Here is a 15583-nt window from a genome sequence, read left to right on the forward strand (position 1 = left end):
ATCTGGAACAAATCCATAGTCTCTGGCTTTCTGTGGAAACAAGAGCAGAGACTCTTTTCCAAAGCAACATATCCTTATATCCAAATTTTGAAGTCAAGGTACCTTTAAAATATACATTTTGGCATAACTCAACAGCTTTTACAATCAAATGTTTTTCTGCAGTTACGAATATCAAAGAGAACATAATCCAGATTCTCTGTGTGGTAGTCATCTTTACATGGCTTATTTTTTATACTACCTTTACTGTCTCTTTAAAGACTTTATTTTTTAAAACTATGTATTTGTTTCTATAACTCTATATATCACTTTTTTTGTCTCTTTCAAGCCTACGTATCTTTTACATACATTGTAAACTATTACATCTGAATCTGTCTTATTGTGAATCTCTTGCCTTAAACTGCAGCAGCTGTGGCTGCTGGCTCCGCCCACCTCAGCTTCCCAACATGGCTACGTTTACCGCCAGCTCTGGGAGCTATCGTGGGTCTATGCTTTTATCCAAGCAGCGTGTAGCCCAGAAACTTCTTTTTTTTGTTTTGTACTAGCAAAGGCTAAATCCACCACATAGCTTAATGTGTTACTTGCAGAGGCCTCATTCCTACCATACTGCAGGTCGAGAGTGCACACTAGGAACCCGCCAGTAGCTCAAACCGGCAGCTGCCGCTCATTTGAGAGAGACAATTAGGAAGCTGTTTTCAGTTCCGTTTTAGAATCTTTTTTCTAAGTTTTTAGGTGGAAACTCTTGCCACCACGTTGGACGCCATTTGTTGCTAGAGTTTTTCTCTCCAGCTCCCACCACCAAGTCCCGCCAGTCTCAGAGCCCACTTATAAAATAAACACACAGACTCTTACATTATTTAAACTGCTTGGCCATTAGCTCAGGCCTGTTATTGTCTAGCTCTTACTCTTATATTTAGCCCATTTCTATTAATCTTTACTTTGCCACATGGCTCATGGCTTACTGGTACCTTACATCTTCCTTGTCCTGATGGCGGCTGGCAGTGTCTCCCTCTCAGCCTTCCACTTCCCAGAATTCTTTTTCTTGTCCCGCCTATACTTCCTGCCTAGCCAATGGCCAATCAGTGATTTATTTACTGACCAATCAGCAACACACTTGACATACAGACCATCCCACAGCAGTAGCCCATGTGTAGCTGAGAAGAAACTATTAGAACAGGAACTATACATATGCAGCACAAATTCTGTTTCTTTCTTTGTTTCTTTAATATAATATAATATAAAATTTTCCAGTCTTTTCAACAACAGCCATCTAAGTTATCCATGCTACTTTTGTTTATCTATGATTTTAATTAAAATTAAATTTTTTAATTTATACACCTCTACAGAAGCCAGACACAATTTTCTCTCCCCATACCTCTTTTGTGCATTGAGATCTGACAGAGATAAAGAAAAAGGAAAAGAGATTTGTACCTTCCTGGCTAACAGCTGGTCTGTCTTTGATCAGTGAACTGATCAAAGAAATACCACTATACCGTATTTGGCATTTCTTCCTTCTATTCCAGGCGTCTATTACCGAGTTCTTAGGCATCTGTCATCTTATCTATCACCTGCACTCTTCACATCAAATGGCACCTACACACATGCTAACAAACAGCAGATTTTCATTTAAGTTACAAATCAAATTAAACCTATTTTCCATAACTAAAACTCAGCTCTAACATTTTTGCAACTCAGACAGATTCATGGAGGAAAATATTCTTTGTGAGATTTAAAGGCAGATTTCCATCTACTTTAACCAATGCTATTGGAATGAGGTCTCAGCTATGTCTTAAATTTTGAGAATCAGTTAACTTTCCAACCACTGACTGAGATCAAGTAGGTATGTGTGAAGCATGACAAAGTAATTAGAGATTCTGCTTTCTAAGTGCAGTTTGTATTAAAAACTCAAAATTAGTGTTATCAAGGGGAAAATGTCATCCCCTGAAATAACCTTGTAAGCCCACAAAGTCAATTCAGGTGTCAGGCAAGCTGTCAGAGCAAAATCACAGTCAGCTCCTCATCCTCTCTGTGTTTGATTGTTCTTAGTCGACTTAGAAGACCATTCACTTGGGGAATAGGGGAATGGTTCAATATTAGAACACCGTCCTAGCATGCATGGGCCTTGAGCACAATCCTAAGAACTGAAAAAAAAAAATCTTACTTAAGACCACTGATTGGGAAGGCTACACAACTAGTCAATACATTATTAGTTTCTCTCTAACTTTGTTGTAGATAACTCTTCTTTCATATAGGTTTAAAAAAATTTGCCTGTGCAACTTTTCAGGAACTTGATGGCCAGTTTTGAGGGCCAGCAATGGGTAATTTGAATGTAATGAAATAGACTAGCATCTTTACCTTCATATTGTATTTGTACCTTTTGTTGCCTTAACCTTTGGATCAAGTTCTACTAGCTCTGTATATACATGCTCATCATTTCAGAATTTATTTATTCACAGCTCAGTAATAAAACACTTGCCCACTATGTAAAAGGACCTAGGTATCATCCCTGTGTGTGTGTACACATATAAGTGTGTGATATATTTAATTTGTGGAGAGGGTAGAAGAATGTTTTGCCTAACTATAACAATGATATAGGGCTAACTTGACTGAAACTAGCCTAATCTGTCCACATTCTGTTTGAGGCTTATGGCAGCTACCAGCCACCATGGCAAGAGATATTAGACCAGAAAAAAGGAGTAAAAAGAATTAGCCTCTAAGTTCTTGGATAATATCCATCTATTGACAGAAAAGACATGAATATTATTCCCTTCAATGACCCTCTGTCTTTCTTTCATTACTCCCATCCTCTACCTAAAACACCTTCATTCCTATCTGCATCTATCTCAAACTGGACCAAGAAGCTGGACTGTGAGCAAAACTCCTGCTTTTCCATTGGCAGCAAATAATATGTTTCTTCATCAGCAATACTTATCTTTTGGAAATTGATTTTCTGACTGGTAGTAACAATAGACAGGACATAGCTCCATGCTGCCACGCAACATCCTAAATCTTTTGAAACACTCAAGTCAGGTAAATCTAGATTCTTGACTTTTAAATAAAAACATACTCTGCCAATATGAATTGGGGTTTATTACAGATATTTTAAGACTCCTGCCACGGAACCGGATAGGATGACTGCAGATCTTCACCACTTTCTCTGTTCCTCCAGATCCAATCCCAAAGTATAACCCCTGCTCTACTGCGGAACACCTGTGGCAGCCTCCCCCTCCCTCCCTTCCCTCTCCTCTCCTCCCTCTATCCCCTCCTCCACTATATCTCTAGTAGATTCCACAGGAATGAGAATCTAACACCCCATCTTTCCACTTGCTGCTTTATTGCAGGGCCCAGCCCCACCAGGCACTCCCTGCTAAGCCACATGCCACCCCTTCCAGGGAAACGGGGGCTGACCTTAGATCTTCACCTCTCCTGCTTCTCCACATCCAATTCCCCCAGCCTCATCCCCAGCTCTGTAGCAGAACACCTGCTGTGGCCTCCCTTTTCTCTCTGACCCCAACCCCAGAAGAATGAAAAGATCTTTACCTCCACCCTTCCTTCTACTACCTCATCCCATCACCCCAGCCACCAACACCTGCAGGCATTCACAGGGAACACACCAGCTGAGAAGGCAAGGGAAACAGTTCCAACTTCCCAGTCTCATTCTCAGATCTATGGTAGTTCTGGGGGGCAGTGCTCTTCACTGTCGACCCCCCACCCCAATTCCAAGGAGAGTGCTGCAAGCCTCAAGAAAACATAATGGAATTCAGCTACTATCATAAATGCTACTACTTGGAAAAGTCAAAGACTTCTCCAAGGGTCAAGCTATGGCTTAAGAAGTCTCGGTGATATTATAGCATATATATATATATATATATATATATATATATATATATATATATATATATATATATAAAAGCTGGTTCCTACAATGATTTTCTTGTAATGCTAAGCATGCTTCCAAGGACTCCTAACAGTGTATTTATCTAAAATACCTATCAAGTATCCAAAGCCAAATGAAACAACACCTGTCTCCTAGGTCAGGGGGATAGCTTTATTTCTTATGCAATTTAGGGTGAAACCCTCCTTCTTTACAGCCTTACTAGTAGACTCCTAATTTCTTACCTAACCACTTCTAGGAATGTAGATTGAGCACATAAATTCCCTTCTTGACTAACAGATCATTAGTACTCATTTGGGTTGTAAAAGAAAGCCTGAGGGCCACTGCCTGAGGAAAATTCTTACCTGCCTTTGTGACCTTGTAAGAATTCAAGCCTGGTGACCATGCTCTGGCAGAGGATCACTATAGCTTGGGTTTATAACTGAACACCTCAGAGACTGAGGGGAACTGAGGTATAACAACACGGAATAGAGGATATTGAGGATTTTGGCTGGAGAGGATTTTCGACTGGAGAACTGGAGGTCAGGATGGAAGATGAGGAAGAGCCAGACAGAAAAGTACTAGATGGGTAAGAACAAAATGAGAAGGACCTAGAAAAGGCAGAACTAAGATGAGAGAATTAAGATAGAACTTAGAGGGGACAACAGATAAAGGTAGAGAGAATTAAACAGAAAGGAAGTAGGCTTGAGTACAGAACTGTAGCTGTGTAGATAGGATTTTACCCCAGAAAATTAAAACAAATGGACTTGTAGAGGGCCCCAAAACAGCTTGACCACACAGCAGCCATGACAGACTTAGGGGCCTAGACCCAGCTTCTGTGACAGGCTTACTAGCAAGCAACACCGAGATTCAGGAAAAGCCTTAAGCTGATACCACTCAGGGATCCACCCAGGGATGAGGAAGTACCTGACATCCCAGACATTCCAACCATTAGATAAGGTGGCAGATGTCCTTGAGTCTAGCGCATATCTATTTTTATTTTACAGATACCCTTAGACAATTGTCAGCCAATCAGGGTCCTGGACCCTGGAAATCCCCTCACCCCAGCCTCTGCTATGATTAAAAATTCTACCCCACCTGAGCACAGGGCTCTCTGCTCTCACCGCTGCGGAGGGCAGACAGAGGGACCAAGCCCCAGAGCTTGAAATAAAAGCTCTTTGCTTTTACATGTGGGATTCAGTGGTGGTCTTTTGGGGGTCTCCGCAATCTGGACATAACAGACTAAAGAGCTCAGTGTGCTGAGATTCTATTTCCCGAAAATAGTTCTCACAGTTCGTAGTTTCTCTCCTGACCCCCTGGGAAGTATATTACTAAGGCTGGTCCTTTTAATAATATACAAGAGGAAGCCGGGCAGTGGTGGCACACGCCTTTAATCCCAGCACTCGGGAGGCAGAGGCAGGCGGATCTCTGTGAGTTCGAGGCCAGCCTGGTCTACAGAGCGAGATCCAGGAAAGGCGCAAAGCTACACAGAGAAACCCTGTCTCAAAAAAAACAAAACAAAAAAAATATATACAAGAGGAGACTAAATAAACAGATCCTAGTGAGACATTCTGCTCTTCTCGCTCCTGTGAAACCCTTCAGAAACCTAGTGTATCCCCATTCCTAAGTGCTGGCTCCCAATATCCAGAAACACATTTTACCTGGAACCCTTAGTGGACATACATACCAAATTCACAACAAGTTTTCTACCAGACAACACACAGCCATCACACTCTCCTGAAATTCAGAGAGGAAACAGAAACCAAGGAACAAAATAACCACTCAACAAAAGCCAGAAATTAGCACCTAGACCTATATTCATCCCAATCCCAGATGGCTAGACACAAGCACATAAACACAATTGATAATATCCAGGAAAATAAGTCTCCACTAGAACCCAAAACCTTGCCAGAACAGGCCCTGAAGAGCTGAAGCACAAATAAAATGCCTTAAAATAGCATGTCTGAAAATGATGCAGGTCCTTAAAGAGAAAGTAAATAAACCCTTTAAAGAAATCCAGGAAAACACAATTAACAATGGAAGGAAATGAATAAAACTGTTCAAGACCTGAAATTGGAAATAGAATTAATAAAGAAAACAAACTGAAGGAATTCTGAAAATGAAAAATTTAGGAATTTGAGCAGGAACTACAGAGGCAAATTTCACGAACAGAATATGAGAGAATCTCAGACACTGAAGATACAATAGAATAAATGGACATACTGGTCAAAGAAAATGTTAAATCTAAAAAACTTCTGACATAAAACATCCAGGAAATCTGGGACACTATGAAAGGCCAAACCTAAGAATAATAGATACAGAGGAAGGAGAAGAAACCCAGCACAAAGGCTCAGGAAATGTTTTCACTGAATTATAGAAGAAAATTTTTCTAACCTAAAGAATTAGATGCCTATAATGGTGCAAGAAGAATACAGAGCACCAAAGAGGTTGGACCAGAAAAGAAAATTTCCTTGGCAAATAATAATCAAAACACTAAACATAAAAAACAGAGAACATTAAAACTGCAAGGAAAAAAAGCCCAAATAACATATAAAGGCAGACCTATTAGAATTACATCTGACTTCTCAATGGAGACTCCAAAAGCCAAAAAGGTTGGATGCATGTTTTACAAAGTCTAAGTGACCACAGATCTCAGCCCAGACTACCATACCAAGCAAAATGTTCAATCGCATAGATGGAGAAAAGATATTCCATGATAAAGCCAAATTTAATCAGATTTTATCTACAAATCCAGTCCTACAGAAGAGCTAGAAGGAAAACTCAAACTTAAGAAGGTTAACTACAACCGTGAAAACACGAGGAATCAATAATCTCAGACCAAAAAAATCAAAAGAAGGAAAGCATACACAGAACAACAACAACAACAACAAAAATAACAGGAATCAACAGTCATAGGTCATTGATATCTCTCAATATCAATGGTCTCAATTCCCTTAATAAAATGACATACTGCTTGGCCCTCAGCAGCCAGGGTCTAAGTTGATTGTTGTACCCCTTTTTTGAACCCCCCCAGAGACCATCAAGGAGCCAGTTTTCAATGCAAGCACAAAAGGGTCCTTTTATTCAGGTTCAACCTGGGCCACCCCACGGTACATGGAAGGAAATGTGTTGGCGGCCACCAGCCCAGATGTAGAGAGTTTTTATAGGGAAAAACCACAAGCCAGGAATTGGCAACTTGGGTTTGGGTAGAAGGGATATGGGGCAAGGTGATTTTTTGGAACTCTTGGTCTAGACTTTGGGCACAAAACCACATTCAAAACCATTGGGTTAGACTTTTGGTGGGGAACCACAACCCGCTGAACAGGATTGTCTGGACTGCTCAGCAGGATTATCTAGATATCTTCAAGGGCCATAAACCGCAGAGAGGATGTCTGCAGGAGGATACTGCTCTGTATCCCTTCGAGTCATCGTGGCATGTTCCTGAGGTCCTTCCTGGAACTGAGTACAGCAGGTGGTCTAAGATGGTGGCCCTTTCTCTAAGATAAAGCCTGTAAAATCAAGTCTAGACCTTCACATTGATGTCCACAGTTCCTGTTACCACCAAGGAATCTGCAGAAGCCCAAGGTCTGGTCAACCACCTGAGACCATATTGGTGCCCCAGGATTATGCTGCCATAGGAGTCATACTGATCTGGGTGATGTTACCATGGCTATGGTGACATCCAGGCCTCAGTTGCTGCTGAGGGTCATGTCTGTGTCCGTGGTCCTACCGCAGCTAGGGTCTGTGGCCCATGTTAGCACAGGGGGTCATTGGAACATGCTGTGCTAATTCAGCCCCACCCTTCACTGGCCCTGTAATAGCTGCCCCTCAGCTGGATACTGCAGCAGGAGAGCTGGCCGCACCCCTCAGGGGAGAGGTTGCCCCCCACACTCAGGAAAGATGGACACATCCCTCACCACAGGCATGCACCTCACCTAGACAGCACACTAGAACTGACCCTGTTGTCACGGACACAGGTGAGCCAGCCCTGAGGGCTTGCAAGCGACAGAGCTGACCCTGCTCCCCCATCTACCATGCTGTGGCATGGGTGAAGGAAAGATGCCCTCCCTCTCTGCCCCTTGCTACCTGTGGCAGGTGAGAGAGCTGGCCCTGGGGCCACAAGAGTGAGAGAACTAGCCCTGTTTCTCACAAGAGAGCAGGTCCTGCACCCCATCTGGGTAGCACGTTAGAGTTGACCCTGTTTTCAGGGCCATAGAAGATAGCTCTGAGACTGTGAGAATAGGAGAGCTGCCCCTACCCCCACCCCTACCCCCACCCCTACCCCCACCCCGTATGCCCTCTATAGCAGTCAAGAGAGAGAGCCCTGCACCTTGACTGGGCAAAATAGTAGAACTAGCCTTGGTGGTGTGAGTGTGGGTACCTGGATCTGAGGGCCTGAAAGCAGGAGAACTGGCCCCACTCCTTGCTGTAGGCTGCGTTAGATGAGCTAACCTGGACAGTGCTGGGAGGGCTCACCTGGGTAGTGAAGATTAGGGAAAGCCAGCGGGCTGACCAACCCAGCGGGCTGACCAACCCAGCGACGACCCAGGCCCAGAAACAGGGCTGAGTTGGCCCACCCCAACATCTGTTAGGGTCGGAGAGAAGCCCCAAAGATAGACCAACAGTCACAGTCATGTATGCAATTTAGCAAGAACGTTTATTGTTTTTAACAGTAGGGGTGGCAGGCAAATAACGACCCCGAAGGAAGTAAACTCCTTTTAAGCAGAGTTAGGGGAATTCCAAGGAAGAGGAATTAATCTGGTGCTGATTGGTTTAAAAAAAAATTGTCTGGGAGCTGAGTGGTTGAAGGCTATAGTGGTTAGGGGCTTGTTAAGGGGAGGGTAAAAAAAAAAGCTATCTTTAGCTAGCAAAAGGCTGAGGGGCATCTGCTGACCCAGCAGAAGGCTGTGGGGCTCCTGCTGATTGGTTGCCCCTGAGTTGTGGTCTTTCAAGAACTGCTTGCTCAGTTCCAGCCAGTTCCAGTAAACTGAAACTAAGGTCTGGTCCCTATCATGGACCTGTCATGGCTCTGGTCTGGCTCCCCAGTCCTCTCAACATCCACCATATCTATGAACTGTTGGAGCGTGTGAAGGGGACAAACCTACAGATCCAAAAACATCAGAATCTCCATGACACAGGACAACAAGATATCCAAGAGGAGCCCCAGAGAGAACCCATTATCGGTGGTGTAGCAGAAACCAGAGGCCTCGAGCCAGACCAGAGACTCATGGAAAAGAACACTTGCAAGTAAAGATGAATAGACTAAAGGGTAAACTGTGTGACTCAATGAGCCACACTACAGCTTCCATATCAAGAATCTTCTCTTTTTTGTTTTGTTTTGTTTGGTTGTTTTGGTTTGTTTTTGGTTTTTCTTTTAAATTTGATTTGGTATTGGGAGGAAGGTTACAAGGACAGAGGGCAGATTCCAGGGGACAGGGAGATTGGAATGTATGATGTGAAATCCACAAATGTTGGACCAACCAACCTGTCAACCAGCACCTGAATAGGGGAGTGAGGATTAAGAAAAGACAGAGACATAGGATAGAATCCAGAGGGCTCTGAGTGAATACTGCAGCATTTCTAAATTTATTTCTCATAGCCTTTATATACCCAAAGCAAGGGGGAGGCAAAAGACGTCCTTACCATAGTTCAATGAACAAACAAGCGTAAACAATTCCCTAATTCTCAAAACATCTAGTAACCACGCCTTTGGCCAAACATCCTGGTATTCAGCCTTGAGGAGCAAAAACAAGCTTGAACTCTCTAACCTTAAGTCAAGATGAAATCAAGCCATAAGCTGGAGTCACTGTGGGCTCCCACACACAAAGATCAATAAAAGTTTAAAAACGAATAAATAAATAAATAAATAAATAAATAAATAAATAAATAAGTAAATTCTCTAAATGTATAGGGTTATACTCCCCAAACTTTATCTCATTATAGCACAAAGACAAAATGCTGCTTAATTGGAATGCTAGGATAACCTAGAGGAAATTTGAATGTGAATTTTAAACTTGGTAAAAAATTGTTTGTTTTTTAAATGCATATGAAATTATTAAAATAACAATAAAAAAGAAAAAGGAGACACATTAACAGAACAGATGCAAAAACTGGATCCATACTTCTGCTACATCCAAGAAACACACCTCAATATCAAGGATAGGCATTACCTCAGGGAAATGGGTTGGAAAAAGATATTCCAAGCAAATGACATAGGCATTTTAATATCTAACAAAATAGATTTTAAATGAAAACTAACCAAAAGAGATAGGGAAGGACACTATATACTCACCAAAGGAAAAATCTACCAAGATGACATATCAATTCTTAACACCTATGCTCTAAACACAAAGGCACACAAATTTGTAAAAGAAACACTACTGCAGCTTAAATCATATATTGACCCTCACACACTGATAGTGGGAGACTTCAATACCTGACTCTCACCAATGGACAGGTCATCCAGACAAATACAAAACAGAGAAATATTGGAGCCAACAGATTTTATAAACCAAATGAACCTAACAGATATTTACAGAACATTTCACCCAATCACAAAAGAATATACCTTCTTCTCAGCACCTCATGAAACTTTCTCCAAAAATGACCACATACTCAATCACAAAGCAAGTCTCAGCAGGTACAAAAATATTGAAATAACTCCCTGCACCCTGTCAGACAAACACAAATTAAAGATGGATATTAACAACAACAAAAACTTACAAACTCATGGGAACTGAACAACTCTCTACTGCATGAAAAGTGGATCAAGAAAGTAATTAAAGACTTTTAGAATTCAATGAAAATGAATACACAGCATACCCAAACCTGTGGGACACAATAAATCAAACAGAAGGCTGAAATTAATGAAATAGAAACAAAGAGAACAATACATTTTTCATTGGTTCTTTAATCAACGAAACTAAGAGTTGGTTCTTGGAGAAATTCAGTAAGATTGACAAACTCTTAGCCAAATTAACTAAAAGGTAGAGAGGGAGAAGATCCAAATTAACAAAATTAGAGATGAAAAGAGGGACATACAACAGACATTGAGGAAATCTAAGAATGATAAGGACATACTCTACTACACCAAATTGGAAAATCTAAACACAATGGATACTTTTCTCAATAGGTACCACTTACCAAAGTTAAATTAAGATGAGATAAACAATTTAAACAGATCTGTAACTCTTAGTGAAGTAGAAGCAATACTTAACAGTCTCCCAAACAACAACAACAAAAAGCCCAGAGTCAGTTTTAGGGCAGAATTCTGCTAGAGTTTCAAAGAAGAGCTAATGCTAATACTCCTCAAATTATCCCAAAAAAATAGAAACAGAAAGAATATTGTCCAATTCATTTTATGGGGTCACAGCTACCTGATACCTAAACCACATAAACACCCAACTAAAGTGAGAAATCCACTGAGTCTTTTTAAAGGGCAAGGGACTTATTAAGAAAGGAAAATTCACAAGACAGAACAGAGGAATTGTCGAAGGATCCTGAAAAAGGTGAGGCATGGTCCCACGCTGTTCTTCTGCCTGGAGACTGTCCCAGCATTTAAGTCCTACAAGGGAGTGAAGAGAGATGTGTAAGTGCATCTCAGGTCTTAAAGGTAGCTGAGAGGCCACGCCCCAGGGGAGTGTAATTCCAGGTTATAGGCGACAGAGCAGTTACCCGCTAGGTCTCTAGGACTTCAGGGTCAGAGAACAGATCAATGTGAAGGAAATATGAAGGGCTAGACTTGACTCTACAGACTCTATCTTAGGGAAGGGCCACCATCTTAGACAACCTGGTGACTGGGGGCTATACGCAGTTCCAGGAAGAACCTTAGGAATGTGCCATGACAACTTGAACAGATACCCTAGAAGAAGGCAATTAACAAACAGGGCAGTAAGTTTAACAAGATCCAGATGCTCCTACAGACATCCTGTTGGTGGTTTATGGCCATTGCAGATATTCAGATATCCTGTTAGCAGGTTGTGTTTTCCCACAAAGGGAAGGTCTAGACCAATAAAAGACCAAAAAAATCACCTTGGCCCATATCCCTTTTACCCAATCCAAAAACACCAAGGCATGTAATTCCCAGCTTGTGTTTTTTTTTTTTTTCCATAAAAACTCTCCTCCCACTGAGCCTGCTGCTACTGCTGCATTTTCCTCCATCCGCCAGGCGGCACTCCAGGTTTGAACTGGACAATAAAAAGACCCTTGTGTGCTTGCATCGGAAACCGGCTCCTTGGTGATCTCTGGGGGTTTTGCTACACGGGTACAACAATATTCACCACACCCAACAACGTAAGAGTTTTATAGACCAATTCTGTTACATAACCCAACATATAAACAAACTGAAAGACAAAAACCACATGATCATCTCATTTGATGCAGAAAAGTTCTCTGACAAAATCCAACACCTCTTCATAATAAAAGTCCTGGAGAGATTAGGGATACAAGGAATATACCTAAGAGAATAAAGGCAGTTTACAGCAAACCTACAGCTAACATCAAATTAAATGGAGAGAAACTCAAAGCAATTGCACTAAAATGAGGAACAAGATAAAGTAGTCTACTCTCCATACCTATTCAATATAATACTTAAAGGCTTAGCTAGAGCAATAAGACAACTGAAGGAGATCAAGGATAGATACAAGATAGATAGAAGGACACAAATTGGAAAGAAAAAAGCAGAAGTATCATTATTGTAGATAATATGATAGTATACATAAGTGACCTAAAATTTCTATCAGGGAACTCCTACAGCTGATAAACACTTTCAGGAAGTGGCTGGATACACAATTAACTAAAAAAAAAATCAGTAGCACTCCTTTATACAAATGACAAATGAATTGAGGAAGAATTCAGGGAAACAACACCTTTCACAGTAGCCCCAAATAATATAAAATATCTTGGGGTACGGCCGGGCAGTGGTGGCACACGCCTTTAATCCTAGCACTCGGGAGGCAGAGGCAGGTGGATCTCTGTGAGTTCGAGGCCAGCCTGGTCTACAGAGCGAGATTCAGGAAAGGCGCAAAGCTACACAGAGAAACCCTGTCTCAAAAAAAACCAAAATAAAATAAAATTAAATAAAATAAATAAATAAATAAATAAATAAATAAATAAATAAATAAATAAATATCTTGGGGTAACTCTAACCAAGCAAGTGAAAGACTTGTATGATAGATTCAAGTCTTTGAAGAAAAACATTGAAGAAGATATCAGAAGGCAGAAAGAATGAAAGAACCAGAGGGGATGGAGGACCCCAAGAGAACAAGGCCCTCTTAATTAACTAAGAAAAGCTCATATGAACTCACGGAGATTCAAACAGCAAGTGCAAGGCCTACACAGGTCTGTAGCAGGCCCTCTGCATATATAGTTTAGCCTTTTTATGGGACTCCTGAGTGTGGGAAGGAGTGGGTCTCTGATTCCTGTCCCTTTTCTTGGCTTCTTTACTTCTGTTGGTTTGCCCTATCCAATGTCAATGTGACGGTTTTTGTTTTGTCTTATTTTATTTTATTTTGCTATGTTTTGTTGTTATCTCTTAGAAGCTGGTCCTTTTCTACAGAGAGATAGAAAGGGAGCAATTCCAGATGGGCGGGGGGGACGGGGAACACGACTATGAGGAGTAGAGGGGAAACTGTATTCAGATCTATTTTTAATAAAGGGGGGAATACAGTGACCATATAAAAACTCAGAGGAGGATGAAATGTGATGCTTACTTTTGCCAAACATTAGCCTTCTTCTTTGAATAATCAAAGAAAAAAATGTTTTAATGCATATTTTAAGCACAGGATGTCATAGAAAGAGAGCTACTCCAGAAGAAAATAGAGCATACAAGGGAGCATGGATGTGAGCTTCTCTAAGAGGGAGTCAAACTTCACTGTCATTTTAATAGTTACATAGACTTTGTCTTCAAAGGGTTGCTAAGAAACTTAAATGAGACCACAGGGTAGTTACTAAGTAGAATCAATAATAATTACAATTGATAATGTAAAAGTCTACTTCTCTGGAATTCAGGAAGGTAGAATATCTTTACTGTAAACGAAGTTAATACTCTTATTTAAAACTCATAGAAAACTATTTGGAAAGCAAAAAGGCCCTACCCAAGCCTTAAGCCTAACATAAACCATCTACATAAGAAAGGAGTGCTACCTCTATGTCAACAACCTTCAGAGCAAATGTTGTTCATTGTTCTGAGATTCAACCAGACGCAGGGGGAGGGGCCATTTTCCCTTTCTATGTGCTACAATTTTCTCTATCTTTCTTGTCAGAGACCAAACATGGACCATGGAAAAGTACTAGCCAAGCCAGAGAACAAGCCCCTGCCCTAAACCAGATGCCCCCAAAGATAAAGAATAGGTCAGGCAGGTCAGGTAGCATAGCAACAGAACAATGGGCCCTGACCAGTGATCTTACCACCTGGCAGCCTCATGACTTGCACGTAGTCCTTCACCCACACGCCCCCCCTTCACCTGCACGTACGGCAGGTCGTGTACCCCTTCCCTCCTTCCTGCCCCCTCTCATGCTATATAAGACTTGCTGAGGAGAATAAAATTTGCAGCTTGATCAGAACACACTGTCTTGCTGTCTTCTCTCGTGTTTCCCATCCCTTTCATTCTCTCCCACAGGTGGGTCACCCCCGTTGACACCCCGCTGGCCTGGGCACTTTCTAATCCTGTCTTGGGATCATAGAACCAAAGCATTTCAATGACTTTACCAAAAAAACATTAGTATTCAAAATCACCCCCTTTTGCTTCAACTTACCATGTATCTATATCTATATATGTAGATATAGATATACACAATGAAAAGATAAGTTGATGATTTTCATATCATATATAAAGAACAAAGTTTTAAACAACAGAAAATAAAATTATTCTGTTTATGGATTTCAGATTTATATATTACCTGAAGTTAGAAAAGCTGTTTGTGGGCACAATCCCAAGATTTTCCCCATTTCCAGAACCAAGTGCAAGAAAGGGGTTCCTCTAAATAGCATCAGATTTGACAATCTGCTAGATGATCTCACTGAATTAGCAGAAAGTTGTTTTGCTCACTTACAGCTTATTATAAGAAAGGAATATAGGTACCAATATGTAATTCTACTGTTAGGAGACCCAGATACAGAGGTCATCCCCTAAAAAAAAAAAAAAAAAAAAAAACAAAACAAAACAAAAAAAAAACTTATGTCAAGAAACTAATTCTGTGGCTAATAAGAGGCTGTAGTCGTATTCTTGTCCTACAGTCAAGACATGCTTCTCTAAGCTCTGGTTCTTCAACCCAACATCGACAATGCACATTGAGTGTTATTGTCTATTCAGGAAAGCTCACTAGAGCTTCAACATTCAGAATTTTTATTGACACTTTGTTATGTAGGCATGATTGATTAACTGCCTACATGATTGAACTCAATCTTTAGGTAAAGTGATACCATATGACCCAAAGCCTGCACACTAAGCCACATAAGTGTTTGTATTAGGGGCTCTAACAGATCAGAATTGATGAATGAAGTATATTATAAAAGGGGGCATATTAGATTGATTTACATGATAGTGTATAGATGCTCTAAGAATAGCTGCCTGCATGCTGGTGAGGCTTAGAACCTGGTACCTGCTCAGTCTGGGATGTGAGGTGCTTTGGTACTCCCAGTCTGGTGCTGAAGACCAGGAAGACTCCAGGGAGCCACTGGTTTTTAGTCCATGTTAAAGTTGAAGAAACTTG

This window comes from Peromyscus eremicus, chromosome 11 (genome assembly GCF_949786415.1).
Source record: "Peromyscus eremicus chromosome 11, PerEre_H2_v1, whole genome shotgun sequence".
Classification (NCBI taxonomy): domain Eukaryota; kingdom Metazoa; phylum Chordata; class Mammalia; order Rodentia; family Cricetidae; genus Peromyscus; species Peromyscus eremicus.